Source organism: Populus euphratica, unplaced genomic scaffold, assembly GCF_000495115.2.
Source record: "Populus euphratica unplaced genomic scaffold, PopEup_1.0 scaffold3520.1, whole genome shotgun sequence".
In the NCBI taxonomy this organism is placed as follows: Eukaryota; Viridiplantae; Streptophyta; class Magnoliopsida; order Malpighiales; family Salicaceae; genus Populus; species Populus euphratica.
In genome coordinates, this window is record NW_011503219.1 from 4,485 (window position 1) to 12,262 (window position 7,778).

At 37.1% G+C, this 7,778-nt stretch overlaps 2 long non-coding RNA genes and 1 pseudogene across 2 annotated transcripts; all 3 read left to right on the forward strand.

Annotated features, from left to right (window-relative positions):
• Nucleotides 1–5,115, forward strand: part of LOC105119712 (dihydrolipoyllysine-residue succinyltransferase component of 2-oxoglutarate dehydrogenase complex 2, mitochondrial-like) — a 9,592-nt pseudogene extending 4,477 nt beyond the window's left edge.
• A 172-nt stretch (nucleotides 5,116–5,287) lies between these two features.
• LOC105119710 (uncharacterized) lies at nucleotides 5,288–5,922 on the forward strand. Its single transcript, XR_841176.1, has 2 exons — nucleotides 5,288–5,317; nucleotides 5,413–5,922. It is a non-coding gene; the product is annotated as an uncharacterized LOC105119710 (long non-coding RNA).
• A 1,466-nt stretch (nucleotides 5,923–7,388) lies between these two features.
• LOC105119711 (uncharacterized) lies at nucleotides 7,389–7,603 on the forward strand. Its single transcript, XR_841177.1, has 2 exons — nucleotides 7,389–7,498; nucleotides 7,529–7,603. It is a non-coding gene; the product is annotated as an uncharacterized LOC105119711 (long non-coding RNA).
• The last annotated feature ends 175 nt before the right edge of the window (nucleotides 7,604–7,778 follow it).

Genomic DNA, 7,778 nt, shown 5'->3' on the forward strand with positions numbered 1-7,778 from the left:
CGGATCTCATCATCAAACTCAATCTCAACAGATGACAATTGATTTGTGATGGTGTTAAAATTATTGAGATCCTGTGTAACAGAGGTGCTTTCTGTCATCTTTAGGTTGAACAGCTTCTTCATCAACTGCACTTTGTTATTTGCTGAGGGCTTCTCATACATCCCAGACAAGGCTTCCATCAATCTTGCTATGGATTTCTCTTTTGTAATATTATGAGCAACTCTTCTTAACAAGGATAACCGAATAATACCCAAAACCTGTCTATCAAGAATTTGTCAGTCTTCTTCTGACATGTTTTCTGGTTTTCTCCCCAAGAGAGGAAGAAGAAGTTTCTTCCCATATAGATAGTCTTCAATTTGCATTTTCCAGTATCCAAAATTTATCCCAATAAAGTTTTTCAATTCCCGCAGTTTTTATTTCATCTGCCATTTTTAATATTTCTCAGATTTGAATCTGTAAAATCTGACCTTACAGATGTGTCTGGAATGGCAAAAAAAGTTAGAAACGATACTGAAATCACCCAAATCAAACTTTGGATGGCTTAGATCTTATCAATCAAACTTTTGGATCACTTGACGTTGCAGATGAAGCCACGTGTCAGGAGGAATAGTCGTTGCACCACATTGGATCAAAACCCAGAATGCTGACGTGCCTGACACGTAAGATATGCGGGCCTCACAATTATGACATGGCAGATTCATGTGGATTTCTGGCTGACGTGGCTATGATGATGTGGTTGGTGACTGTGCAGAACTGCTTTTGTGGCTGCTGACTGTGTGTTGATGTGTCAAGTCAACCCAGTTCAGTTGCAGGAATTTAGGCGAAGAAGACGCATGGAGAGCGTGAGGTGCGTCAGTGCGAGTGGGCAGTACAGTCGTCTGCGCGTGTAGGCGTGTGCGGATATGCAGGACATTGGTTCTTCGCCGGGTTTTAACCAGTGGATTCCCCTCGTCTTCCTCTTTACGATGGTATATTCAAAAACACGTTTTGAGAACTTTGATTTTTGAGTTTTGATAAATCGCCCTCTTTTTCAAGAACAAGCTCTGATACCAGTTGTTAGGCCATTCAAGCAATCAAATACACATCAATTTACGTGGTTCAGCAACTTGCCTACTTCACAGAGCTACTAATTTGTATTAATCAAGCTTAGAAACAATACAAACAACAAAACAAGGAGGAGGAAAAAAAAAAATTTTTACTCAACTCAACTTTCTCTCTAGCTCTCTTTGTGTTTCTCTCTATTCGTCTATATAATTAGCTCTTAATATCACCCTCTATTTATAACTGATATAAAAAACAATCTTTTTTTATTTAATCAATTATGATGACCACTGTTTTTTTATTTAGACACCCATCATTAACTCTTATCATGCAACCACGTTACTGTCAACAATCATTTGTGTACATACATGACAGATGAGTCCATTTCTCATATTGAAACTGACAAGTAATCCTTGAAAGATAGGAGGTGACTCTGAAAAATGGATATTGGTTGTTTCTGAAAATCAGTATGATTAACATGATTGAATTGTTTTATTGCCACCAGGTCACAATTGATGTGGCTAGTCCTGAAGCCGGCACCATTCAAAAGGTAATATTTATGAACTATAGCAATATCAAACTTGTGAAGTCTGATAATTTTTGTCTCATCTGTTCACAGTTATCAATGGATACGTGCTGCTGTTTTGATCCCCCCCTTTTATTTTATATTTAATTGCTAGTAGCTTGTAGCCAAGGAAGGTGAAACTGTGGAACCGGGTACCAAAATTGCTGTTATTTCAAAATCAGGTGAAGGTGTACCACAAGCTGCTCCGCCCTCACAAGAAAAGACTGCTTCTCAGACCCCACCACCAGCAGAAAAAGAGAGTATAGGAAAAGGAACGACTAAGACTGAAACTTCCTCCCTCAAAGGAAAGGAAAAAACACTGTTTCCATCACAACCAGCAGCTAGAGCTCCTTCATCACCTCCTAAACCTTCAGAACCGCAACTTCCACCTAAGGAAAGAGAAAGAAGAGTGAGTTTTATAATGATCTATTCATTTTTGTGTGAAAATGCATGATTACATTTATTTTACTTTCTGCCTTAGTGGTAATGAATTTCTCTATCAAGTGTTTTCATATTTCGCACTCTAGGTTCCCATGACAAGGCTGAGGAAACGGGTTGCAACACGGTTGAAAGATTCACAAAATACATTTGCAATGCTGACCACATTCAATGAGGTTGATATGTGAGTTGAAAGTCATCGTTTCTTTTTCCATCATCAATGGTTGAAAGCCGAAACATGTCTGTTTAAATGGATTTCATGTCTGAACTAATACCCCAAATTCTTTTCATGTTTTGATGAATGTCATTCTGCAATTGGTGTCTTTTCCATGTTTGATATATTGTTTCTACTGGAGAAAAAGGAAAGAAAGAGTCAATGGAATTATTATGCCTTTTGAACTGCAACTTAGTTTTATCTTCTTCTTTTTTGTCATTCTTTGGATGGCTAGCAAAGTGCAATTCCAACTCAATTTATTTTAACATGGTTTGCTGTATAATGCAGGACTAATTTGATGAAGCTTCGTTCAGATTATAAGGATGCATTTGTTGAAAAGCATGGAGTGAAGTTAGGATTTATGTCCGGATTTGTCAAGGTACATAAAATGTCAATTGTATAAAATACCAAATTCATGTATGTTATGATGGATTGATGATGTTAGACTGTTACTGTGTGATATGTGTTTCTGACTGTTACTTACAGGCTGCTGTTAGTGCACTTCAGTATCAGCCAGTTGTCAATGCTGTAATTGATGGAGATGATATCATATACAGAGACTACATTGATATAAGCATTGCTGTTGGCACTCCGAAGGCACGTCAATATTCATTTGATCTATATTTAATTATTGACTTTTGTTTATTTGATGTGGGCTTTTGATGGGGAAATAATCTGCTAAACCACGAGCTCAATAGCATTTTGTGTGTTGCTAAAGAAGGGAAAAAAATTAAAATGGCAAGTACTATCAATGGTATTCCAGAGGTGACACCCTGTTTGCTTGGGTTTGGATTTCCAACATGGAGGTCCAGGTTCAAATCTAACCCTCATTTGTGTAGCTCAAAATCTAACATACCTTCTAATGTACCAATAAAAAGCCCTATGATGGTTTTGATTTCTGAATTATACTGGTGGTTTTTGTTATTTCATTTTATATACTCGTTATCACTGTCAGAATCTATTGTCAATGTGGTGAATTCATCCTGGAATAGTTTAGGAATTTTATAGAATGTCAATATGGTGACATCCTGGAATAGTTTAGGAATTTTATAGATAATTGGATATGCAGATGATAGAAATGCTTTATAGGTAGCAATCTTAATATCATTTCAGCGATGGTAGGCAATAGGTAAGACTGTTGAAAATTTTAGACGCTTTTCAGATTTAGCAATTTGTCAACTTTGGAAAACTGAACGAGGTCTGCCCTTGTGGCCATTAGACCTCGCATCTAATGCTGCCTTGCTGTGAGACAACAAAATAGTTTGATTGTTTTCTTAAATCTGTTGGAAATGCATGCTACTTTGGTTCTTGCTCTGCTTCTTCTATTGACTTAAATGTTGTGTTTTCTACTGCCTGGATAGAATGCATATATATATATATATCACGACATCAAATTATTTGGTGATATCATTTCACTGGTGCACTTATTTTGTATATAGCTTGATTGGATTGGATTATGATGTCATAGCTCTAAATAAAACTGTTAGAGAAGAAAAGTTCAAAATGAATTGATTAAAACATTAAAAATAAGTGATTCAGGGTATTGAAATGCCAAGTTCTCATTGTTCTGGTTGAGTTTCTTTTCCTTTTTTTTTTTTCAATGAGACTTGGTAAGTGAATGCATATATATATATATATATATCACGACATCAAATTATTTGGTGTTGTCATTTCACTGGTGCACTTATATTGTATATAGCTCGATTGGATTGGATTATGATGTCATAGCTCTAAATAAAATTGTTAGAGAAGAAAAGTTCAAAATGAATTGATTAAAACATTAAAAAGAAGTGATTCAGGGTATTGAAATGCCAAGTTCTCACTGTTCTGGTTGAGTTTTTTTTCCTTTTTTTTTTTTTTTTCAATGAGACTTGATAAGTTGTGTAGGTAAGCCCATTGCACTAGGCTTGCTCTTCTACCCATTAACAGCTTGCAGCCATAATAAAGTTTTGCATCTTTTCGTGAGATGAAATGGTCTCTTCAAATAATACAAATTAAGCATTATTATCTTGATTGATCACCTGCTTTGGGACAACAGAAAATGAAAGAACCACCTAACCACATCTCCCCTCCTCCCAAATGAAGGGCCTTGTTGTTCCAGTTATCCGCAGATATTCGCAATTCTGATCAAATGAACTTTGCTGAGTATCTCCCCTCCTCCCAAATGAAGGGCCTCGTTGTCCAGTTATCCGCAATTCTGATCAAATGAACTTTGCTGAGATAGAGAGGAACATCAACACTCTAGCTAAGAAAGCAACTGATGGTACCATATCAATTGACGAGATGGCTGGAGGTACATTCATGTTGGGAAAACTCGGAACAACCAAACACCCGAGATGGCTGGAGGTACATTCACAATATCTAATGGCGGGGTTTATGGAAGCCTTTTGAGCATGCCAATTATTAACCCTTCTCAGGTATTGCTCCATGCGAAGTACAAACAACACGTTTTGGTTTTATTCCTTGATGGGGAAAAAAAATCCTCTTTAACTTGATTTCCCTCCTCCTTGCAGTCTGCTATGTTGGGCATGCACTCTATAGTCACCCGGCCAATGGTTGTTGGGGGAAAGATAGTCCCAAGGCCAATGATGTACATTGCATTGACATATGATCATCGACTGATAGATGGAAGGGAGGCTGTTTATTTCTTACGCCGCATCAAAGATGTTGTGGAGGACCCTCGTAGGCTTCTTCTTGATGTATGAGAAGCCGCATATGGTATGGTTTTGTTTTTTATATACGAATAAGTTTCTAAGATGGAACTTTATACGGAGTCTACGGATCTGTCACTTCTGCAAGTTCTTTCTTTGTTTTTTGTTTTTTTGGCGTTATGCAAGTTCTTCAATTGCTGGATCCATACTTCGTGTCCCAACAAGAGGCCTTACTGCATTTACTATAGCTACAGTACCTAAACCACAATAATATTAACACTAAGAGACAATCATCACATGACATTTAATGTGATGGTCCCACCATCACATGGTATGGGACCACACATAACAATTCACAATATCTAATGGCGGGGTTTATTGAGCATGCCAATTATCAACCCTCCTCAGGTATTGCTCCATACGGAGTACAAACAACACCTTTTGGTTTTATTCCTTGATGGGGAAAAAAATCCTCTTTAACTTGATTTCCCTCTTCCTTGCAGTCTGCTATTTTTGGCATGCACTCTATAGTCACCCGGCCAATGGTTGTTGGGGGAAACATAGTCTCGAGGCCAATGATGTACATTGCATTGCCATATGATCTTCGACTGATAGATGGAAGGGAGGCTGTTTATTTCTTACGCCGCATCAAAGATGTTGTGGAGGACCCTCGTAGGCTTCTTCTTGATGTATGAGAAGCCGCATATGGTATAGTTTTGTTTTTTATATACGAGTAAGTTTCAAAGATGGAACTTTATACTACGGATCTGTCACTTCTTCAAGTTCTTTCCTTGTTTTTTGTTTTTTTGGCGTTACGCAAGTTCTTCAATTGCTGGATCCATACTTCGTGTCCCAACAAGAGGCCTTACTGCATTTACTTTTATGGGTGTGCGTGGTGGATTAAAGCTACGTTGCTGGGAACTTTCTTCAGTATCTTGTGAAGCCTTTGAATTTTATAATTTATTGTAGAGATTGTTCTATAAATTTCCCGCGAACAGACACACTGAGGAAGACACCCAATAAGGCATCTTATAATCTTTCCAGACCAGGTAGAATTTCGCCAAGAGCAGCTCAGTCTGTATGTAGTATACATATCTAAAATTTTCACAATTCAAACCACGTATGCTGGAACAGTCAGCAGTTGCTATAGATACCGAAAGTGCTTTTGTAAAACTTTGATTTTTTCCCCCCTTCAAATTAGTCTTTTTTTTTCAATTTATCATCCTGTAAAAGCAATTGTTTTGGAAACATTTACCATTCCATGCCTGATGTTTGTACATATTATATTTTTTTTTATTGAAAATGGACAGTGTTGAGGAGCTGTTATCCCTTAAAAGGGTTTCACACAAGTTTTGTTTTTTATATACGAGTAAGTTTCAAAGATGGAACTTTATACTACGGATCTGTCACTTCTTCAAGTTCTTTCCTTGTTTTTTGTTTTTTTGGCGTTACGCAAGTTCTTCAATTGCTGGATCCATACTTCGTGTCCCAACAAGAGGCCTTACTGCATTTACTTTTATGGGTGTGCGTGGTGGATTAAAGCTACGTTGCTGGGAACTTTCTTCAGTATCTTGTGAAGCCTTTGAATTTTATAATTTATTGTAGAGATTGTTCTATAAATTTCCCGCGAACAGACACACTGAGGAAGACACCCAATAAGGCATCTTATAATCTTTCCAGACCAGGTAGAATTTAGCCAAGAGCAGCTCAGTCTATATGTAGTATACATATCTAAAATTTTCACAATTCAAACCACGTATGCTGGAACGTCAGCACTTGCTATAGATACCGAAAGTGCTTTTGTAAAACTTTGATTTTTTCCCCCCTTCAAATTAGTCTTTTTTTTTCAATTTATCATCCTGTAAAAGCAATTGTTTTGGAAACATTTACCATTCCATGCCTGATGTTTGTACATATTATATTTTTTTTTATTGAAAATGGACAGTGTTGAGGAGCTGTTATCCCTTAAAAGGGTTTCACACATCTGTCTTTTAAATCATAGCTGAACGTTCTGAAACACAAGCTGTTGCTTGAACGGTGATTTTTTTGTGGAAGCTTTAGCATAAATTCCTCGTACTCGGCGATTCTTGTGGATGATCTCTGGATCGTGTTTTTTTTTGTTTTTTTTTGGCGGTTTAGTGAGATCTAGGTGAGCTAGCGGCTTGGAGAGGTTTCATCGTCTTATGAACTCAGGCCTGGAGTTTATGAAACAGGAGATCAGGCCTGGAGTTTATGAAACAGGAGACCAGGGAAGCAATCGTGCTTCATTTCGCTTGTGAACGCTGCTACAGATAAATTTGTCAAATCGTTCAAAAACTGATCTAATTGTTCAACAAAAAAGAGAGAACAAGAAGTTCATCATCACCAGATCGTGTGATTGTATAAAGGTTCTTCATGAGGACATTATACCTCTGTTGAATGCGGAGACAATAAAGACACATCAAGTTACAAATCAAGCCGGAAAGAAGGGGAGAATATTTTTTTTTCCCTTCAAATTAGTCTTTTTTTCAATTTATCTTCCTGTAAAAGCAATTGTTTGGGAAACATTTATCATTCTATGCCTGATATTTATACATATTATATTTTTTTATTGAAAATGGACATTTTGTACCCTTCAACTTTCGATATCATGAATTATAGCTCAACATTCTGAAACTGAAGCTCTTGAGGAGCTGTTATCCCTTAAAAGGGTTTCGTACATCTGTCTTTTAAATCATAGCTGAACGTTCTGAAGCATAAGCTGTTGCTTGAACGGTGATTTTTTTGTGGAAGCTTTAGCATAAATTCCTCGTACTCGGCGATTCTTGTGGATGATCTCTGGATCGTGTTTTTTTTTGTTTTTTTTTGGCGGTTTAGTGAGATCTAGGTG